Source organism: Perca fluviatilis, chromosome 18 (genome assembly GCF_010015445.1).
Source record: "Perca fluviatilis chromosome 18, GENO_Pfluv_1.0, whole genome shotgun sequence".
Lineage (NCBI taxonomy): Eukaryota > Metazoa > Chordata > Actinopteri > Perciformes > Percidae > Perca > Perca fluviatilis.
The window spans coordinates 4,345,500-4,360,201 of NC_053129.1; the positions used below are offsets into that span (position 1 = coordinate 4,345,500).

General features: G+C 38.6%; 1 pseudogene; it reads right to left on the minus strand.

Annotated features, from left to right (window-relative positions):
• Positions 1 to 1,986: 1,986 nt before the first annotated feature.
• LOC120547179 lies at positions 1,987 to 3,291 on the minus strand (annotated as a pseudogene).
• Positions 3,292 to 14,702: the final 11,411 nt, after the last annotated feature.

Here is a 14,702-nt window from a genome sequence, read left to right on the forward strand (position 1 = left end):
TCAGTATCTACAAAATCCATAAAAACACCATTACTACTTGGTTGTAAGATTTTTTTCTTTAACTATGACAAGTGATGGCTAACATTACATTCATTAAACTTTGCATTTTCCTCCCCGGGTCAAAATTGACCAGGGGCCTGTTTCACAAAAGCAGAATTTATAAATCCAGAATAACTGATAAAGCGAGGCTTGACCTAGTCTGATCTGTGCAGCCTGGCTTGGTGCGTTTCACGAAGGCCGAGCCAGGCTGAGGAGGAGCAACTAGGTCGAGCCAGGCTGAAGTAATTCAGATAGATGTGCGTTCCCGGCTTTCCTCAAAAGACCGCGAGGTCGAGCACAGATGTACTGATGCCAAAATGGAGAAGACACGTTGTGCATACTTTACACAGACTGAGCAGCAAATTCTTATGGAGACATATGAGGAAATCAAAGAAATAATTAATAAAAAAGGCAACACGGGCGCTGTCATGAAACAGCGAGAAAAAGCGTGGCAAACCATTGCGGACTGCCTGAATGGGTAAGTAAGCCTACTACCCCAAAAATATATATTTACTGCACTGAAACAGTTAGGCTATATTAACACCATTCATTTAGTTAATCTTTATTTGCAGAGATTAACAGTTGTACATCACATCATCCTTAAAAGTCAGCAACGGATGTTAATTGGCTTGTCAATGTAGCATGAAGATTAAATAGAGTATACCCAGTAATGTTAAATTAAAATGCTCAAATGATATTTTTTTTTTTTTTTTCTCTCTCTCTTTCTTTTTTTTTTTTTCTTAGTATACCTATTAACGTGCAAGGCTGTTACTTGTTATGATAATCTGGCGGTTTTAATGTAATTTCTGTTACTCATGTTCACAGAGCAAACATGACTGGCCAAAAGAGGACCTGGCAGCAAGTCAAAATCAAATACAAGAACATCTTGCAGACTGGTAAATGTTTAATGTTATTGAAACAATGTAGGCCTACTACAAATGAGGTGTATAGGTTACTCGTAAGGGGACTGCTCATATTTAATATTATCTTTATTGATTTTAGCAGTAAAAAAAAGGACACATAGGTCTGGCACGGTGGGTGGCCCAGCTAACCCAGAATTAACCCCAGCAGAGGAGGTGGCCCTTGACCTGAACAAAGGGAGGCCTATAATTGAAGGAATCCAGGGTGGGACCTGGACCTGAAGCCCCTTTATGATGACCTAGATCCGGTGAGTATTAATTCTTAATGGCCCCCAAGGCCTGGCCCCTGTCAAACCTTTGTCAATACAATTCTGTGGAATCTGGTATAGGGTGAAGGTGCATCTGCTGCACAAGATGAGGAGGAAACAATTTCAGTGGATTCAAGAAGACAGGAGGTACAGTATCATGTCATTCTTGTGGAAATACTTATTTTGTACATAATGGATTATAGTGATGTGGTGCTCATAGCAAATATATTTTTAATAGGACCCAGACACTGTGCAGGCCGACACTCAGCCTGCCAACATCGTAAGTATTACCCTGAAGAACAAATTCACACCATGCACAATTCCTGCTGTATTTAAGAAAGTATGGGTCTCTGACCAGTCTCACAGCAGCCAAGTCATAACTGATTTGTGTTTTACAGAGTTCCCAACACACCTACAGAAACAAATAGATGTGGCAGAGATAAAAATTCAATTAAAGAAACGAAAAATGCAGGAAATGGACCTCGATATGCAAATCAAAAGAAAAACCTTGAGGAAACTGGATTTGGAAATAAAGAAACTGGAGAGAGAAGTAAATGATCATTTAAATGCATACTTTAAGAATGACAGCAACACAATGTATTAATCTTTTTTTGTTCTTTTCCCAAGCTCGCAGCAGACAAGTGAGACATCTAAAATATAAAAAGGTCAAAAAACATTGTGGTGTCTTTTCCTTGATATATAGGCCTACTCTATACAATTAACAAACCAAAAACAAATGTCCACTTCAAAAGCCAAATGAAACATACATAATTCAGGAATCAAAAGTAATTGGCAACGTATTGGTCTCTGACCAGCCTGCCATTGACATTGTCTTGAAATATTGCTGCATTGTCCCAGTCCATATCCAAGGCTACTCTGGGAGCCCTTTCCTTTCTCAGGCAGGCAATGTTGTGCAGGGCAGTGCAGGCAACCGTGATGTCACCGGCCCTCTCTGGGGTGAGTCTTAGGTGGTGAAGGCACTGGAAACGGGACTTCAAAAGGCCAAATGCCATCTCGATGCGGGCCCTTGATCTTGCATGGGTAAGATTATAGGTGTGCTGTACTGCTGTCTGGGGGTCTGCAAATGGAGTCAGAAGAAATGGCTGACATGCATAGCCCATGTCACCAAGCAAAACACCAGCATATTCCCCTGAGAACACAAAATGTAATAGTTAGAACAAGAAATATAGTGAAACTGTTGACACTATCATGATGTTCAAGGTGCTTATCAATAGAATGCCTGGGGCTTGCCTTGTGAAAGTCGCTGGAAAATTGTAGAGGCCCTAAAGACTCTGGAGTCATGGACCGAGCCAGGCCACTTCGCCTCTACGTTGCTGAAAATGCAGTCAGCATCACAGATCATCTGAAACAATAGGTTGTGTCAAGGTCATGTCATGCTCAGAATTAATTTAGGCGTATGCAGTTGACAGACAACATATGTAGCCTACTTACCTGAACATTGGTACTGTGGAAGGATTTTCTATTCACAAAGTCTTCCTCATGAACACCTGAGGGGTGTTTTATTCTAATGTGAGTGCAGTCCAGTGCACCCATCACATTAGGGAAACCTGTAACACAAAATAAATGAGTAATGGCCTACTGTGACAGTTACACGATTCTGTAATCTGTAATTCATGTTAGGCCCACCTGCAATTTTGTAGAATTCTTCCTTAATGAAGCATGTTCGTTTGTGTCCAGGAAAGGTGATGAAGATGTTCAGGAATCCTTTAAGTGCTAAATACATTTGTCTAATTGAACGGCAAACTGTGGCTTTGCTCAAATTTTCGGCATCTCCAACTGCATATAAAAACATGCCACTGGCAAAGAACCGTAGCCCTAACACCGTATACCCCGCCTGGGATGGTGAGGGCATGGCTCCGAGATGTGCAGTGCTGAATTTTCGGACCCAGCAGTCTACACAGATAGCGTATGCCATCTCCACAAAATCTGTATCGCTCATACAGATGGCTGTCGTCAAAAGCCAAAGGGTCCGACCGGTCCCGAAAAAATCTTTCTCGTCGGAAAGCCCTTCTTAGTAGAAGCGCTTCTTCATCCATCACGTCGTCTATGAACTGGCACGCCATAGTAAATCAAGAAACACACACGCAGCCAGGGAGCATTTTATATTGTTCATATAGGCCAGGCCTATTAATGAGTTTATCGAAAACAGCCTTGGAACTTCAGCTGCCATTTCAACTTTATATAAACCTCAAAAAACACACAGTGCAGACGTCTTCATAAATATAGGCTATAGTTTAACAGTAATGAATATCAATAGGCCTACCTATAAAAAGTAATAGGCTAATGGTTGTTAAAATAATAACAGGATCATTTATAAATGTCAGGATAGAAATTGCTTTATTCGCCAAATGTAGAATATAGATCTGCCAATCTGACGTGGTGATGATTGTTGAAACTAATAATTTAGGCTATAGTCCAAAAAATGAGTAATATGTTGACAGAAATGATTCTACAATTCCTATTTAACTCAAACGGTATCGAACATAATAATAAGACCAACAAACTTGTGGTAAACTGTGAAATTAACGTATTTGAAAAGTGACGATAAAAACTTGGCGCGTCTCCACCCGTCCGACGTCCGTAATCAGCTATGAAAACATGGAATAACTAGGCCTATCAAAGAACACATTCGTTTCGTTGATCAGAGTGACTGCTGAGTGAACAGAAAAGGCTCCAGGATTAAATAAATCCTGGCAGTTAGCCTGGTCGGGAGCAGGCTAGCTGCACAGAATAAATCTCCATGGTGATTTATGTGCCTCCGCTTTCGTGAAACCGAATCAAGGCTAAATTCATCCAGGATAACTGGGAAATCCCGGCTTAATCCCTTATCTTGGTTTTGTGAAACAGGCCCCACACTGTAATAAATTTCATGTTGGAAATGCAAGTTCCCCTGCTGCCTTGAAAATCGAAGTTCACTCAACTTGAAGACTGCCTTTGTTTCAACTTAGAAATTAAAGTAATAATGTAACTACAGTGTTCTAGTTTTGTTAAAGTTGTTCTTTTAGTTGATTTAACTTTGTATTACTTGGTTTAACTTCATACTTTATGTTAAAACAAATAATTTATTTTCTTTAATAATGCAAGAAACCTTCCTTGCCTAGTATAACAGACATACATTTCAGCTTTATTTCAACTCACAGTTTCAACTTAAAACAACAACCACATTTATAGCAGAGATAGCGTGGGTGCTTGGTCGGGGCCCGGGGCGGCCCCGTGCGAAATAACAGCCTCTCTGCTGATCTTATGTCACTTGACATAAAATGGCCACTAGTGAAGTGACACGCCACAGATTAATGGCCTATTACTGCTCAACATCTAACACTGTAATACTCCACCTCTTCTTATCAAACGTAACAGTCACTTAACTCATGGTTACAAATGTAAACCAGCACAACAATGACAATTACCAAGCAACAAAACATTACATTCTAAACACACGTTTAATAAATGAAATTCATAAAGTTACATTTGTATTTCGAACAAACTGCAAACTTTTCAGCAAATTTTAACACAACTCTATTTACCGCCTTGCATCATGGGACTTGGCCAGCCAATGAACCAATTGCAGTCATGACTGCAGTATGCAGATCGGGGTTGGGCTAAATGTGGGCGGAGCTAAACGTTTGACTTTTGAAAAGAACTTTCCATTTCAATTTGAGTTGTTGTTGACAGGTACTCCTTCCGCCGGGCACCAGTGCTTTCTTGTTTGCCACAACACGTGTTATATTTTAGTAGAAATTTGAATAGGCTACATCACTTATCGGCGGTCTATAATTAATTTATTGTGTCCATGCTTTAACTTTGCCGTGGAAGAAGACAGGTTATTTTAAACTCGAAAGGCAGCTCTTTTACGTTGCAACACACACACACGCTTTTTTTTCAACTGATAACTTAACTTACATACCCAAGTTCAATCAACACATACATTTTTTTAAATAGTCAACCCAATGAAAAATGGAAGTTTAACTTTCAAAAACTCATAAAGTTGAGTTCAAAATCCACAACTTGTATAAGCTCGTTCTGTTAAAAATAAGAAATAAGTGGACATAACTAAATGGGTCTGTAATATTTTACAGTGCAGGTCTGGTTTGACTGTTTGCAAAGCATAGAGTACAAATTATCAGCCAATTCAACTTCATTTAACCTTACTGCTAGTTTTTTCCCTTCCTCCTTCCTCCCTTCACCCAAAGACAACAGTTTGGTTAAAGTCACTGCATCAAATGCATAGCAGCTAAGTAAACTAAGTAAAAGCTAACTAACTTACACACATTCCATTAACAATAACAATTAAACATATCAAACAACAATGGTGGGTCCAAAAATGAACCTGGACATCTGAGAGAGATGGACTGAACTATACTGGCTAAATAAAGCCCCACTCAATGTCCATTACATTTTTTAGTCGAGTGGCCACATGTGGTTTCACCGTTGTTGCCTATTTGTGGACCAGCTTCCCCTGGCTGGTCTTTCTTCCCCTCTCAGGATTAATCCCAAAGAGGTGCCTAAAAAGTAATAATAGAGAAAGTATATAAGATATTAGGTATGGTAAGTAAAGATAATTTGCATTTAATATGGAACCCTATCAAAGTAATTGAATACAAAATTAAGATGTCTTTTTATGATAATGACCCCTGTGTCTCATAATTATGAGAGAATTATCTCATTTTGATAAACTATTGAGAAAGAAAACATTCATGATTCAAGATTACAACAGATCAGCTGTTGCAATTATTACAGTATCTATTAAACTTTGATTTGAGGGTGGCATTAGGAAACATTGTTATCTTTGGGAAACTTTATCTTTGGTAAAGTTCAACATATAGATACTTTTTGAGGACTGTATTTCAGGCTCCTCAACCATGGTGTCTATTGTCAACTTAAGAAGAGCAGTTAGCGAAGGACACATTGCTCAATGAGAGCACCACAGAGAGTGACATGGCCAGTCTGAACAGCCCCATTCCTTAATTAAGATGGGTGCCAAAAGGAAGCAAGCTATGCTTTGATGTGCAGGAGATAGGTGCAACAACTGTAAAAGTTAGTATACCAGCATGGCTTATAATAAATGACAATTCAATATTTCTGAACAGAGCTGGGAAGAGGGGTAACATACTCAAACAATATTTCTGGCAGAAATTTACCTTTGAACAAACTCCAGTGTCCTTGCAGCTTCATCTTGGTATTGCAGGTTGAACACATAGTATGTGGGGAAAACTGCAGCAAGCCCTGTGATGAAGGTTTTTTGGATGCCTTCACAGATGACCTGGCTTTCAATGTTGATCATCCAATGTCCCAATGTGACTCCATCACCAGCAACTGACGCAGACAACAGTTATGGAAAGGAAATATGGGTATAAGGGCCTTATATGAGGATAAGAAGTTCACAGAAAAAGCCACCCCTTATAGATTGTTTTATTTTTTTAACAGTACTGTTTTGTGCAACTTGATGTGTTTGTGTGGCATTAAAGCTATTTTTTGTTGTTTAACTGGTGTTTTAGGTCAATACACACACACATTGAACTGTAGTGCTAAGAGGAAAGCTGGACAGAAATGTGTTTGATGTATTCATTGCAATGTCTGTGTATTTTGCAGAATAACCAGAGCCAGCCCTAGACCTTTGGGGGCCCTATGCAAAATTTGGTTGGAGGCCCCTTTGACCATTTTAAGTAAGGCCTAAAGAAAAGCAATGACTACCTAATAACTATACAGTACATATAATTATTATTATATCTACTATGTTTGATGTCTAATAGAAAACATTATGATACCACTGAGCTGAGTGGCAGTGCAAGACTGAACACACACTGATGAACTTGCTGAATAAAAATACTGATAAAGTGATTTTCACTGACCAAATATAATTTTTTAATTGACAACAATTTAAGAGGCACAAGCATATATATAATTTTAATTAAATAGAGCAAATAGAATAACATTTAAATAAAAATATTATATAAAATAATAAATAGAACATTCAAATGTTAGAATTTTTCAAATAAACAAAACAATAACATCTAAAACACCACAAACAAGATCAATAGTAACAATAATAATATATAACTGGCAGTTGTGACTCAGCCTCAGCTTTCGAGATCCTGTGTATTACAGTTTTTCTCATTGAATTGACCATCACAACTGTGCTCTGAAGCCACAACTCCATAACAGAAAGCATGGCAGAGGCACCTTCATTGAAGGTGGAGATGGCCATACTTGCTGCTGCCTCAAGCTTACTGTCCCCACAAAACAATCCCCTCAGTCAGCCGATGGTGAAGCTAACTAACCAGGCTCCCAACAGCACCAGTTCATAACAACACAACAGAACTAAACTAATTATGAATCATTCAAAAGACCAATATTTAGAACATGGAGAAAGCAAACAAAGTAGACTAAATTGTTATTTGACCACCAACTAGGTCAGACAGAGATACTTCCTCCTCCACTGGGAAAAACTATCTTCACTAAGAGAATTACACCTTGGAAAAATAGCCAAAAAAATAAAACTTCCTAAAGTTAACACCAGAAAAGAAGCTGGTAGTTCTCCTAGGAGAGGGACAGAACCCCCCCCAAATTATTTTATCCCCCCCACAAAGGGACCCCCAACCATTTTAAATCCCAAAAAATTTTTTTTATTTTTTTTTATAATTATATTATACAACAATTTTAACTGTTGTGTAATGTAATTGTTTTGTAATATAGTGTGTTGTATCACGATCAGTACAGTGTAGTATATATGTGACACATATGACATGTAGGCTATATGACTTTCTGTAAACTGCTTTTAGAGAGAGAGGGTCTGATTACCTCCGCTGTCTGAAAACTGTTTTCTGAACGACAGTTTCAACATCGGCATACTATGTGAAGGCATTTCATCATCTGCTGTCTTAGTGTGTAATCCCCTGTGTCTTCTTGCTGATAACAACTGTTTTCGTCTTCTATGAGGTGATTTTCGACCGTTTTCGACGCACTTCTTTCGACATTCTGAACTACCCATTGACATACAGTACAGGCCAAAAGTTTGGACAAACCTTCTCATTCAATGCGTTTCCTTTTTTATTTTCATGACTATTTACATTGTAGATTCTCACTGAAGGCATCAAAACTATGAATGAACACATGGAATTATGTACTTAACAAAAAAGTGTGAAATAACTGAAAACATGTCTTATATTTTAGATTCTTCAAAGTAGCCACCCTTTGCTTTTTTATTAATAAGGGAAAACATTCCACTAATTAACCCTGACAAAGCACACCTGTGAAGTGAAAACCATTTCAGGTGACTACCTCATGAAGCTCATTGAGAGAACACCAAGGGTTTGCAGAGTTATCAAAAAAAGCAAAGGGTGGCTACTTTGAGGAATCTAAAATATAAGACATACATAATACAGTACATAATTCCATATGTGTTCATTCATAGTTTTGATGCCTTCAGTGAGAATCTACAATGTAAATAGTCATGAAAATAAAGAAACACATTGAATGAGAAGGTGTGTCCAAACTTTTGGCCTGTACTGTATATATGGAACTACCGCGGAAATGTCAGAGCACGTCACGTGACAATTCTGAACGAATCACGTTGTCAGAAATTGGCATCAGCCAATGAGATTGCACATTTTGAGTTAAATCCCCCCTTTTACTTTCACGATTGGTTGCTGATGAAAAGGAAATGACCATATTTGGATCCAACAGCATTGTAGAGGAGAGAGAGAGCTTTCCAACACATATATGTCAATGTTCCAACAGTATATGTCATGACAGGGGGCAGACAGCGATCGCGGAGCAGCGGGATGATTTAGAACGCCAACTAGCTAGCAGTGACTCTAGGGGGCCCTCTGCTGGCCACGGGGCCCTTTGCAATTGCAAAGGTCGCTTAGTGGCTGGGAATAACACACTAAAGACAGAACATAAAAAGTTACACTGAGTCTCTGTTCAAGTGTGCAACACCTATCCACACATTTTCCACTGTATTTTTATCAAGTATCATACATTATCTTATTGCAAATCATTAGTTTCCACAACTTGAGATAGCAAAAAGAATGATGAGAGAACTACATCCATGACAGACCACGATATGGAGACACAGAAAGACAGACTGACTTTGTTCTATGCTCCATGTCATGCTTTTATGACACCTACCCAGTAGAATCAGTCGTGGACTGGTTGGGAGGGTCAGGGTGCGCTCAACATCGACTGCTGTGGCAGACATCTGTAGAACATGGACAACAGTATCCAAATTAAGAATGGAATTGCATGTACAGTCATTGTAGACACAAGAAATATTGCTAAACAAAACTTACATCAGATAAGAATATCAGTCCCTATGTTCTCTCATCAAAGTAGGCCATCCGTAACTGGATGATGCAAAGAGTCAATTCCCCATCAGACTGTACATCTTTGTTCTTCAGTTATGTCCTTAAATACTTCTCTATTCCTTGTCCACATTCTTCAATGGATAGCTCCAAGGCACGCAGAACGCTGAGGTCAGTATCAGGTTGTACTCTGGTTTTTGCCTGCTGCAGTTGCTCTATCACTGACTCTGAGGACAAGAGAGACTCAGTGGTGTTTTTCACAGGAACATATTGTCCAGTCCTTCCAGAAAAAAGTCTTTTTGTGATTGTTGCAGGCAAAAATCCTTGATTATGTGGCACATTTTCTTAAAAAATGCAATGGAACATGCAGGATATTTATGCAATTTTATGCGATGAAATTGCGGGAACTTGCAAAAATTGCGGGGAACTTGCAAAAACTGCGGTTTGATGAAAAAGAGAAAAAAAGTGATTCCCCCAACACCCTGCTTTTCAATAATGTTCACGTCTTGTAATTACGTCACTTCATAACGTTCCCATGGCAACATGGGAAAATGGCTGCTCTTCTGTGAAGTAAACGCAACATTTGTCAACTTTCTGCTAAGATATATGTGACTTTTTTGCAACGAAAATGCGGGGATTATGAAATCATGCAAGCCCCATATTTTGCGTGGAAATCGGCAATTTATGCGGCGAAAGTGCGGTGTAGTTGAAAAAATGCAGCCCCCACATAAATATGCCGGCTTTGGCTGATTATGCATTGAATTATGCGATTGCATAATCATGTTTTTCTGGAGGGACTGATTGTCCAAAACATTCTTTGCCTGACTCATTCTGACCAAAATACATGGACATTGGCTCCACATAATTAAAGTTACTTTTAAAAAAAGTTTTTCTTTTATGGTCAGTTTTCAGTGTGTGGGTATTGTTAGCCCTATGGAGATCCTCATTTTTCAGCGTATCTATGACAGTATTTATGTCAGCTTCAGAAAGTCCAAGTGATGTCAACTTCTCAAAGCTTGGAAAGTAGGTGAGACTGATTGATGTCATGTATTTCCTGATAATGTTCAATTATTGTTTGAATGGTGGAGGATGGAAGGAGCAGTTTAGCTTGTGATATCAAATAAAACAAGGCCAAATGTCTGACAAATTCCCCTTCATCTGCTCTTTCTGGGTAGACCTCCGTGTCTTCATCACTGGACTGACGGGGATTTTCAAGCTGTGTATCGCAGCCCTCATCATTCCGATCACTGGTGCTGCTTGTACTTGCTATGGACTCAACTAGACTTCCTTCAGAGAAATCTTTATGCTTTCTGGAGACATGCGATGTGAATGTTGACTTAAAGGTCCCATGGCGTGAAAATTTCACTTTTATGATTTACTTTTTAACATTAATATGCGTTCCCCCAGCCTGCCTATGGTCCCCCAGTGGCTAGAAATGGCGATAGGTGTAAACCGAGCCCTGGGTATCCTGCTCTGCCTTTGAGAAAATGAAAGCTCAGATGGGCCGATCTGGAATCTTCTCCTTATGAGGTCATAAGGAGGAAGGTTACCTCCCCTTTCTCTGGTTTGCCCGCCCAGAAAATTTGGCCCACCCATGAGAGACATCATGGCTTTCAAACGAGCAAAGTGCCAGTTGGTCAAGGCCACACCCCCACCCTCCACCTCTCTCCTCCTCAATAGCTACAGACACAGAAATGGCACATCCTAAGGAAAGCTAATTGTGGGACTGGCTCTAGTGGCTGTAATTCTGCATCAAGGCTGAATTTCGGGAAAGAGACTTCAGATACAGTATTAGGGGACCACTAAGGTCTATATAAAAGAGACTTCAGATACAGTATTAGGGGACCACTAAGGTCTATATAAAAGAGACTTCAGATACAGTATTAGGGGACCACTAAGGTCTATATAAAAGAGACTTCAGATACAGTATTAGGGGACCACTAAGGTCTATATAAAAGAGACTTCAGATACAGTATTAGGGGACCACTAAGGCCTATATAAAAGATACTTCAGATACAGTATTAGGGGACCACTAAGGTCTATATAAAAGAGACTTCAGATACAGTATTAGGGGACCACTAAGGTCTATATAAAAGAGACTTCAGATACAGTATTAGGGGACCACTAAGGTCTATATAAAAGAGACTTCAGATACAGTATTAGGGGACCACTAAGGTCTATATAAAAGAGACTTCAGATACAGTATTAGGGGACCACTAAGGTCTATATAAAAGAGACTTCAGATACAGTATTAGGGACCCAAAGGCCTATATAAAAGATACTTCAGATACAGTATTAGGGGACCACTAAGGTCTATATAAAAGACTTCAGATACAGTATTAGGGGACCACTAAGGTCTATATAAAAGACTTCAGATACAGTATTAGGGGACCACTAAGGCCTATATAAAAGACTTCAGATACAGTATTAGGGGACCACTAAGGCCTATATAAAAGCATCCAAAGAGCACCATGTCATGGGACCTTTAACTGTAAATATTTTGTCACATTGTCTGAAAGGGCACAAGACTGTCTTGCCATTAGTTATATGACTTTTCAGGTGCAAAGAAGACCCCGGATATCTTCACATTTGGTACTACAGAAGTCCATATGACACGTTATATCTCCTGCATTATCCAGTTTAGTTACATTCTTTACATATTTATGGCGATGAGTGTGAGAGCGAAAGGCCGAAAACTTTCATTCCATTCGTAGCATTGCATTCAGGGTAACCACACTTGAAAGATGCATTAGGCAGACAACTATGAGTTTGCATGTGCCTTACATGTGCAAATGTATTCCTGCAGGTTTTACCACATATGTTGCAAGTTATGATGTTTTCACTACAGGCCTTCACAGCAAAATAATCTTTAAATACCCTCTTAAGAAAAGAAAATCATTACATTAACAACTAGTCAACTAACTTTTAGCTACTGTATATTACATTAGTGCAGCTTAAAGCTACTTTTTTAGCTTTTTGCATCAACCTGCATAACAAGCTTCTCCCTATAAACTCCCATAAACCATTTTACTTGAAAAAGTAAAACAACAAATGGTAAAATAGAACCTTGTAGCCCACCTTAATTACATCTGACAACAAATCAAATGCCCAAGCCAACTTATGCTGATTTAAGTAATGTGCTTCAACAGAAAGCTAAACTTTTGTCCACATAGTTGCAAATGAGAGTAATGTATGTGCGGCACGTACTTTTGACTCAATCTTTTCGGCAAAAAACAGTCAATAAAATGTTAATCCAACACAAAATCACATTAGCATTATGCTGACTTTTGCAAGATTATATTTACCTTCTTAAGAAAGCCACGGGTACAGGATGGGTCCGGATGAAAACTAATTCTTCATCTTCTTGTTATTGTGTCCTCAATCTCAAATAAAAACACTGATGTGTAGGCCTATTTATAATTTAATTAATTTTTATATTTTGCTCAGATGAACTATTAAATGGACAGAAGATAAAGTCAGATTTAAAGTTAACTGAAAAAGAAAAAGAAAAATACTATATTATACCGTAAGATTATAGGTAGCTTGCTGTAAAAAATAAATAAATACTGCTTTTTACCGTAAGATTTTACAGGAGCTTGCCGTTAATATTTTCTTCCTCAAAGACATCAGAATTTACAGTATTCAACTGTATTAACGGAAAACGTTTATTTATTTTTTTAAGATAATTTTTTGGGGCGTTTCCAGCCTTTATTCTGATAGGACAGCAGAAGACATGAAAGGGGAATGACATACAGCAAAGAACCGCAGGTCAGAGTCGAACCCTGGCCCGCTGCGTCAAGGAGTAAACCTCTACATATGGGTGCCAGCTCTACCAACTGAGCTATCCGGGCGCACGACTGTGCCAAATATCCAGTATTTTTACAGCAAGTTGTTACAGTATATATATATATATATAATGTTTCCTTTTTTTTGGCTTTTCTAAGAAATGTGTGTAAATGTTTAATAATTTATCCCAGTCACAACTTCTTACAAGCCGAGGCACATACGTCCTTTTACGACAATAAGTCCTAAAGGATCTGGCAGTGACTCTAAGCCACTGCCATACATATTAGAGCATGAGTCAGTGTATTACCTTAAAGCAGCAGATGCATTAAAAAACAACACAGAGTAGAGTGTGGGATCAGTTGCCTTACTGCAGTGCTGTGTTTTTAAGTAGTGGTAGCATAGACAAATCTGACGTGATTTGTTTATTTGGGGATTAGATGTGCACAGAGTGCTCTCTAAAATCTGGATTAAAGACAGATGTGCGTCGTACAGGAAGATTGTGTCTGATACATTATTCTTGGAAGTTATGACTGTTTTCAGTACAGCTGCTTCTTAGCCATTGCTGTCATTATAAACCAGAGTGGGGGAGCTTGACAGCATTGTGGCTTCAAATCCTTAAATTCCAGTGTTGTAATGTAACAAAGTACAAATACTTCACTACTGTACTTAAGTAGAATTTTTACGTATCTGTACTTTACTTCGTTATTTATATTTCTGGAAACTTTTACTTTTACTCCACTACAGTTCCTAAATAAAATGTATACCTTTACTCCACTACATTTCCCCTAAGCATCTTAGTTACTTGTTACTACAAAATAAAATCAGAAGAAATTTATTACACTGAAAAAAAGGAAGTTTGGCGAATCATTGCTCCTAAATTGCCAAGATAATGCACGCTCCATTCCAGTTGGTGACGTGATGCCTGTTTGTGGCCAAGCGGCAAAAAAAAAAAAAAAAACATAGGCAAAAACTAAAGAAGAAGAGGAGGAAGCATAATGACTGATAGTGTCATGGAAGCACCTGGTGCAGGCTCTGCCGCCATGGTAACAGACGATGACCACCCCGACGACAGTGGTGATGAAGATAACGTTACACACCTTTGGCCATAAAGTTCATAATTCACAAAGTTTTTTTTTTACTTTTACTTTTACTTCTAATACTTAAGTACATTTAATATCAGAAAATTGCTATGGATACTTAAGTATTGTTAACATCAGATACTTTAAGACTTTTACTCAAGTAATATCCTAAAAGGAGACTTTAACTTCTACCAAAGTCATTTTCTGGTAAGTTGTACTTGTACTTTTACTATACTTTATACAAGACTGTTACATTCTGTAAACTGGTGGTCCGATGTGTTGGATCTTCAAAGCTGTAACTCAGGA